Source organism: Furipterus horrens, unplaced genomic scaffold (assembly GCF_987537825.1).
Source record: "Furipterus horrens unplaced genomic scaffold, mFurHor1.1.pri manual_scaffold_1, whole genome shotgun sequence".
NCBI classification, from domain to species: domain Eukaryota; kingdom Metazoa; phylum Chordata; class Mammalia; order Chiroptera; family Furipteridae; genus Furipterus; species Furipterus horrens.
The window spans coordinates 176,878,847-176,887,697 of NW_028327171.1; the positions used below are offsets into that span (position 1 = coordinate 176,878,847).

General features: G+C 41.2%; 1 pseudogene; it reads left to right on the top strand.

The window, feature by feature from the left end:
• Positions 1-4,932: 4,932 nt before the first annotated feature.
• Positions 4,933-5,763, top strand: LOC150022343 (MAP/microtubule affinity-regulating kinase 4 pseudogene; annotated as a pseudogene).
• Positions 5,764-8,851: the final 3,088 nt, after the last annotated feature.

An 8,851-nucleotide genomic window follows, 5' to 3' on the forward strand; every position in this document is an offset into this window, starting at 1 on the left:
TTGTACTTAGTTTTAACAGATTTGCAATAGGAAGGCAGGGTCCTGTTATGGAAAGAAAAATACTGGGCAGGTCTTTAAGATAGGGCACCTAGGAAATAAGATGGGAACTAAATTATTGGAGCTCAGATGTGTTTCATAATGTTAGTTCAAAATAGAACTAGAAATATCCATTGATTGAAGGATGAATCATTTACTAAACTAAATTTTCTCTTTTAAAGACATCCTAAATCTAAAGCCTGGAACATGGCTGAGTGGAATCAAGAATCTTCTCCTGTGGAGAGAGGAAAGATGAAGAGTGAAGGCTAGTGAAAGAGCTCTCCTACATCTTTTATATACACCCTTCTATGTTTATACCTCACATGAAAACACTGGAAGAGAAAACCAAACAAATCAGCAAACGGAATAAACCTTACCTCACCATCTGCACACTTGGAAAGAGATCTGCAAGAATTACAAATTTCTATTCACCACTAAGTTAAGCAATTTGCTAAATAGAAACAGTTCATTTTCTTTAAAAATGATTAGTTCTCTGTAGGTAGTTTTTTGTATATTAGATAGAAAGAATTCCTGTTTGCAGTGTAGTTGTGGATAGTAAAATGATGCAGTGAACAATAATACACTTATCTGTGTATGGGGCATTTGTTTGTTAATTGGTTTTGGTATTTAAATAATTTCATTTATAAGGTAGCACATATACACAGTCACATGCACATACACACACATGGAGTCAATAGCTGCTTGTGAATTAAACAATAGTTGCAGCTCAATTTATTCTGCCTAAGGGGAAAATTAAGTGTTCTAAGAAATGAGTTCATTAATTTGGTGCTATTTAATTAATTTTTTAAATAAGAAATGAATACTATAAAATTTTCTAGGAAACAAGCATAGAAAATTACATATATCAAATGTGAAAAAGTAACAAAAGAATTTCAGAGGTCAACAGACTTCAAGAAAATAACTTTCAAGAGAAAATTGATAAGAATATGCAATCAATGAAGTTCATAAATCCCCACCCTCAACCACCCACCCCTTTCCACATTCAGTACCTGAAAATTACTTAGGAAACTTCATTATAAGAAGACAAAAGAAATACAGTTTTTGGCAAGGAGAGAAAAATGCGTTGTATTGGGAGTCCTTCTTTTCCTTAATCTGTGATAAATTCCTTTCTCAAGATTTTCTGTCATGCCTTCTTCTGAGTCAGCCTCTAGAGCAAAATGAAGAGAAGCAGCTGTATTAGTGTTGTCACCTTGAAAGGTGAATGGGCTGCCAATTTCAATATTGTTGCCACTACCTTTTGTGGCTGAGAGCCAAGGTCCGTGGGCACTGTTGTTCAATGATAGGGTTATGTGCTGCCATAGAGGTGATCTTTCCAAGATTAGGCTTCTGTTAAGACCATAATTCTTATAAAATTGACTTGAAGAATTATTGTCTGCTAAGTTCTAGATAAAGTAATAATTATTTATAGTCACAGTATATAGAAAAGTGACAACATTATTGCTGAATACACACAAATGGAGAACTTGTTTAATTAGCTGACAGGAGAAGAAATCATGTTTGAAATTTTAATGAGAACCATGATTAAAAACTTTTGGCCTTTAGCCAAAACAGGTAAAGGCAAAACTTTAAAAGTTTTTAAAGACATGAATGCAGAAAAATTTAGTAATTAGATAGAAAAAATTGAAAGTGGAAAAAAATGATATTCATATTTCTAAATGGGATAGGCTATTGTCTTCCTTTTTTTTCATTTTTCCTTCTTTCTTTATTTTGGATCAGTAATATTAAAGGCACCTCTACAGTTGCATTGACTCTGTAAGTGCAAAATAAGCTAAGAATTATGTCTGGAGCTAGGTTCACTAGACGGTGTAGAGATATAGATAGATTAGATTATGCTAAAGTAGTAAACGATTACTACCCTTACCCCATATTAATAGCTTAATTTAACATTTTTTTTCTTATTAGTGTAAGTCTATCATGGGTCTGGATGACCCTCTAAGAAGCTTCTCTCCATATTCAGTGATCCAAGCTATTTTACTTTTTTTTTTTGTCTTGTCAAATGAACTCAAAAAGAGTCCAAAGGCTTTGGCTAGAAATAAATGATAAATATTTATTGAAGGGTCTTAGGGTCTGTAAAACAGAAACACAACTAGGCAATACCCAGACTGTCCCAAAGAAGATAGAAAGTTAAGAATTCTTATAGTAAAAAAATACATTCAGTATTCAGAATCAGTCCTGCCTCCTTAGCTTCTGGATTGGTCAGAGACATTAATCAATCAGATGTCAAGTGGTCTAGATGATGGATGCCAGGGAATCTGGAGGATGGGTGCCAGGAGGTCTGGTTTCATCCAGTGGTCTGGAGAATAGATATCAAGTAGTCTGGACATGTGAGTCTTGCAGGGAGTAATTGGATGGTAATCTGGAGGTCTGACATATGTCCAGGCATTGACACAGGGCTGGAGAGTTCAAAAGCTTGTTTCCAGGCTAATTAAAACAAAAATCGAATTGTTTCCTCATGCCTCAACCTACTTGGTTTTGCTAATTTAGCCGCTTGACTATAGTGACTCCATTCCTCAGGTTCTATCATCTCATGCAAGACCAAGTAGGTGTTCTGACTTAAAAATGACCTGTGTCACATATGCTTTTATTTGCTAATGAGTCACATGTTCATACCTAATGTCTTGGAGGAGGGGAAGGACAAGTTTTCTGTTACCTGGAGGTAGAGATGCAGACTGAATATCAGGGAACAGTTTTGTGCTTACAATAAGTGTTTATTGGATAGCATTAGAAATTGCCTTATAAAGTTGATAACTATATTTCACACTGGGCATTTAGGTCTTCTTATTTGAATAGAACACAACCTTAAGATTCTTCATTCATTCTGTCAAAAAATAAAAAATTGAAATGGAGCTACTGCGTGTCAGATCGTTCAACAAAAGACCACAGGGGTATTGAAATAGAGAAGTTCATTACTTGTAAGTCCTGGAGAGAATACACTGAATGCCCCAAGGAGTCCCAATGAGAAGGTGAAGGGAGGGGACAGGCAGAAAAGGAGAGCCAGGGCCTGGGGCACATGCCTTTGTTGGGGTCTGTGGATAGTCTTGGGGTTCCTGAGCTAAAGCTGGGTTGGTCTATACAAATCTAAAAGAGCAGGGTTTTGATGGGCTCTGTGGGTGTCTTATCTAAGGAGAGCACAAGGAAAAAGTCGTCGGGGGCACAGGGACACTGTTTATCACCAAGGGCAGTTGGGAAAGACTCTGCAGGCTATTTTCTAGGGCATGTTCTTGCACAAAAAGCTAAAGTTAGTTCAAGGCCCCTGCAGGCCTCTTGGTCAAACAACATGGATGCCAAGACAGCAATACCTCAGAATAGCTTAACTAAATTCTCAATGCATTCTTGATTCTTCTCTTTCCCATTATGTTTATGGATTATAACAGTTTATACTTTTCTTGGTAAAAATATTTGTAAATCCAAATCTTGTTATCAAAGCTTAGGCATCCTAAATTCATTTTAGGATTACATATTTGTTTGACCAACAAATTCTAAGCCTTTATTTGCCAATTAATATTTAAAAAAAATTTAATGTGTCATTTTTTTTTTAACGAAGCATTAGCTTTTGAACACTGGTCATTGCAGCATGAATAGAAGTAGTTATTTTCTGAAAAAATGGCTATGATACAGATACTGACTTTTGTTGCAGTGAGCATAGAGACTTATTGACCTGGAAGATAAGGTCAATATTTGCCTTGGGGGACAATAAATCCATATGTTCAACACCATATAAAGTCAATATTTGTGTTAACACCTATGTTTTGAATGCCTGTCCAAAATCTCTGAGAACTACTCTATAGGTGAATTTCTCAATCCTTGAGCAGTGTGTAATTCTAAGTAGACCCTGAAAAGCTCTCAAAAGTTTAACACTAAGACCAAATAAATCAGTGAAGACTTCAAAAGTGGAATGAATGAATTTTGTTGTATTCATTCTTGTGAAAGAGTGGCATTTTCTTTGATGTATAAAAATGTTAAAAAATATGTGATTCATTAACGTGTGTAATTTGTTTATTAATACTATTCTACTAAAGTATATTTCATTTTTATATATTATTTTATTGTTCCATTACCGTTGTCCCAATTTTCCCCCCATTACTCTCCCCTGCCCTGCCCACGCCCTGCTCCCACAGTCACTCCTTACCATGGAGTCTATGTCCATGGGTCCTTATATTTGTTCCTTGACTGAGAGCTAAAAGACATACATAATATACCTAGATTTCTAAAGTGCACAAATAAATGTTACTTATCCAAGATTCAGATTGCCACCTTTATCTCTTTAGACTTCTAGGGCATTTCTTTGCAGATGTATAACTGGCTATTTTTTTTTTTTTTTTTTTTAGTAAGACTTTTCATTTCATTTTATTGTTGCAACTTACAGATTTTTACTTCTAATAAAGTAAATGTCAATCTTTAATATCCCACATAAACACAAAGCTTATTGGGTGGGAGGGGGTCCTTTTCTTTATTCCAGACTAAAAGAGTAGTGAGACCAAAAAGAAAACCACTGTAGTTTAGCCCCAGCCAGACCTGGTCCACTTCCTGCTCTGACCTCATAGGCGCCATTGTGATGCAGCTGCAAGCCCATCCCATAAATACAACGCTGGTGGGGCTGAGATTTTGTCCATTAGAGCCCAGGAAGCTGATTGTGGTGACCTGTTGGACTTGGACTTGCGAGCTTTGTTCTTGCCATTCCTTTGCGAGTTTGTTTTCTTTTCTTACTTTATTTTTTTTTGCCATTTTTTGCATTTTGTTCCTTTTCCTTTATTATTTCCCCTTTTTATAAGTTTCCTCATTTGTTTCTCTTTTTGTTTTATTATTTATTTATTTATTTCAGTTTTATTTTCTTTTTAGTTTCTATTTTGTTTTTGTTCTTATTTTGAAGTTACTATGGCTAGTGACCTTGCAGCCACTGCTGTCCTTCGGGAATGCCTTGTTGGCGATTACAGGTTCCTGCACACCATCGGCAAGGGAGCCTATGCCAGGGTGTGGTTGGCCCTGCACGTGCCAACGGGGACAGAGGTGGCTGTCAAAGTCATTAGTCAGTGCGAGGCAACTGAATATTTTCAAGAAGTTTTTTGTCATAAGCAGTTAAATCACCCAAATATCACGCAATTATTTGAGGTGATTTCCACCAAGGAGAGATGTTATCTGTTCATGGAGCACGTGAGCGGAGGGAGCTTAGAAGACTACCTAGAAAACTGCGGTCCCAGGACGGAGGCAGCAGCCCGACTCATGTTCCGGCAGCTCGTGTCGGCGGTTCACTACTATCACCAGAAGAAGATCGTCCACCGCGACCTGAAGCCCCAAAACATACTGCTAGATGGTGAGAGAAACCCAAAAATAGTGGACTTTGGCTTGGCTAGGTACTATTCAGACTATAAGCTGACAACCGTTTGCGGCACCCCAGACTATATGGCCCCAGAGATCATCCACGGTAACACCTATGAGGGCACAAAGGTCGATGTCTGGAGCCTGGGGGTAATTTTGTATAGGATTCTGGTGGGGGATTTGCCATTTAAGGGGGACATATTTGGGAATGTGAAGAAGATCCTGAGTGGGAAGTTCAAGGTACCATCCTTCCTGTCCAAGGAAGGTGAAAATCTTCTACGAAAATTACTGACCGTCAGCCCCACGAGAAGGCCGACCCTAGAAGACATACTACAAGACCCATGGGTGACCATGAACAGCGAACTGAGGCCTTACAGCGAACCGCCCTAGGGCGACCTTGACCCCCAAGTGGCTGACAGAATGAGTGACATGGGGTTTACGAAGGAGGAGATTCAAGAGTCGTTGACCCAGAAGAAATATGACCGGGTTATGGGAACGTACCTTATCCTCAAATCCACAGGCAAGATGAAGTTTCGCATCATCCGGGTGAGACCCTGCCCCACCCCTGTCTGCAACATCGGGGGGAGTTCAGAAGAGACTTCCCTTCCCTTAAGCTGCCTGGGGTCGTGGACGACCGCTCCCCCACCAGAAGCCAGCCTGGTGTCCAGGGCCAGCACTTCCCTCCTCAGCCCCCAGGCCAGGACGGCCACACCCAGCCTAGCCCTCCCGTGTGATCCTGGTGGCTCCCTCACCACTCTGAGCCACGCAGCACCCACAACGCTGGAAGAGCCCCAGTAGGACCCACTGATGAAGGTGGGACCCCAGGCTCTCCATCTGGCCCTGGCCAGGGCTGGCGGGGGGTGTAGCTCACAGAACCTTAAGGTTCTTCCTAAAATGTATATGCTGTGGGTCGTCCACTCAGAAGCAGAGCAGCAAAAGGACAAGAGTCGCGCCGAAATAATTTTGAGTGTTGTGGACGGCCTTCAGCATCCAGAGGTGGACACAGCTGCGGGTGACAGCGGTGTCAGAAGTACACACCGTGTGTGCGGTGACAGGACCTGGACCGTATCTCCGTGGACTGTTTTCTCCTGGGACCCTTCTTCCCTCACGTGCTCTCTTTTGCTCCCAAGTTTGTGGGGGTTCTTAATAAAGTACTTTTTTTTCTTCCAAATTTTGTAATAAACTTGATCATTTGATCCAGAAAATGTTTTGGATACTTTGTTTTTCATCCTCTCTGCACAGAATTGGGGCTGAGCATACTGTAGTTTGAGAAGCGTGTACGGATGTAGGACATACTGGGGCTTTACTACGGGAGCTCCCAACAGTTGGGAATGTGGTTTTACAGGGAAAAGGCCCCCGGGTCAGCATGGGCCAGGGGGAGGAACTGGGCATGCTGGGCAGGTTCCAGAGCCAGGGCACAGCAGGGGTGACACAGGCGGAGGTCTCTGCTGTCAGGCAGCTGACAGCCTGGGTGCCCTATGACATCAGCTGCAACCACCTCTCCTGACCGGTTGGCTCTGCTTGCTTCCCTCTGGGCTGGTGTCATTCTCAGGGTTCCTTTCCCTTTATACAGTCAGACTTGTAAAGCGCAGGAGGAAGAGCACTCGAGCCTGAGGAACCAGCCACCAGCCTGAGGAAACAGCCATTCTCGGGGCAGCCAAAGTTTAGTGAGCTGGAGTGAGGGCAGCAGCAGATGTGGCTGCATAGGAAGGGCAGAGCTCGTGAGCCACAGGAAGGCTGTGGGGTTTACTCTGAGAACAGTCAAACCCATGGTCCAATTTATGTGTTTTAAAAAAAATTATTTATTTATGTTTGTTTGTTTATTTATTTTTAGAGAGAGGGGAAAAGAGAGGGAAGGAAACATCACTGTGTGGTTGCCTCTCACTTGCACCCCCAACTGGGGACCTGATGTGCAACCTAGTCATGTGCCCTGACTGGGAATTGAACCAGCGACACTTGGCTCGCATGCGGCCACTCAAGCCACTGAGCCAAGCAGCCAGGGCTTTAAATTTATGTTCTAAAGCTAGTAAATTGTGGCATATGTTTGTATTTATTTCTACACATTATAAGATTGTCTACATATAATATGACTCGCCAGGCAGAGCAGGTCTTCTTATAAGCACTGAAGAAACATGAATTGAAAACTATGTCTTTCTCACTTTAGTCCTTACCACCCTAGTTCCATGAACACGTAAGAATGCAAATTAACTGAATATTTTAAGAGGGAAAGCCCTACCTGCCTGATTCATTGTTCTTCCATCACTGATTAGCTGATCTTCTTGCCCTTGGCACTGAGGAACCTGCTGTGGTCCTTTGATTCATCAGTCCCCCTTCCCTGAGATCCCAGCAGAGTATGGCATAGACCTGCGTGTGACTCTCATCACTTTGTGTTGTTGTTCAGTGGTCCCCTTGCCCCCTTGCCCTGATCTCCCATTCCTGGATTCTTGGGGGCTGGGAATTATGTTGTTCACCTTTGTATTTCCCGTCATTATCAGAAAGCCAGGTCCAGAGTAGGTGCTCAGAAAATGAGGGACAGGTGAACTGTCAACCCTGTGACTGTCAGGGGACTGTCCCCAGTTGGGACACATCGGAGTGTAAAAGGGACTGTGATGAATGATTATGTTGCAACAACAGTGTGAAGTTGGACTGGGCTTGAACTGGGATGTAGGTGCCTCGAAGAACCTTGTGAAGCATTGTGAACAAAACTGCGAAGCTTCTAATTCTGGGCTCTTTTAGAAGGCCCTCGTTCTCACTCCATCTGCTTGAGCTGCTTTAGCCCGATGGTCCTCACAGCATGGGAGACGTCATAATATACACAATGTTTCTAAATAGTAAGGGCATGAAGGTGGAGCCATACAGACTCACACTTTCACAGTGTGAATTCCTTTTCATTTCTATTTTAGTATTTTTAATTACTACAAAAAGAAGCTCTCTGTTTGGTGCTAGATTACCTTTAACCCCCTCAAACTCCCACTAAACATCATTTTTAAATGAAAAGTAAACAAACCTCAGGATCAGGTCCTTTGAATAAGAAATAGTATTTGTCCAAGGAGCCCTGGTTTCTTTTATTGGATAATGGTATTAGAAATCAAGGTCTGGGTGCTAGGTATGCTCATTGCTACCATGTAACATTGCTTCTAGTCTCGTCTGACAGAGCAGGAACATACATGTGTGTACACTAACCTGAGAGAGTCTACGGTATATGTATAAATGCCATAAAAAATAGTGTAACCGTCTATTTCTATATTAAGCTAAATATGAATGTATACCAGTGTCTCTAATGTGTTAAGATGTGGATTGTTCTAGTGTTTGCCTTGCTTACCTGTAAACTTCCTCTCGAACAGTGAGAAACCTGTTCCAACTGCCTGCCATTCATTTATTTAATAGTTCAGTTCCAATGTGCATGTTCGGCAAATCCAGAATTGTTAACCCGTATCCCATGGGACACAAATTAGCAACCAAAGAATAGCACTTACGC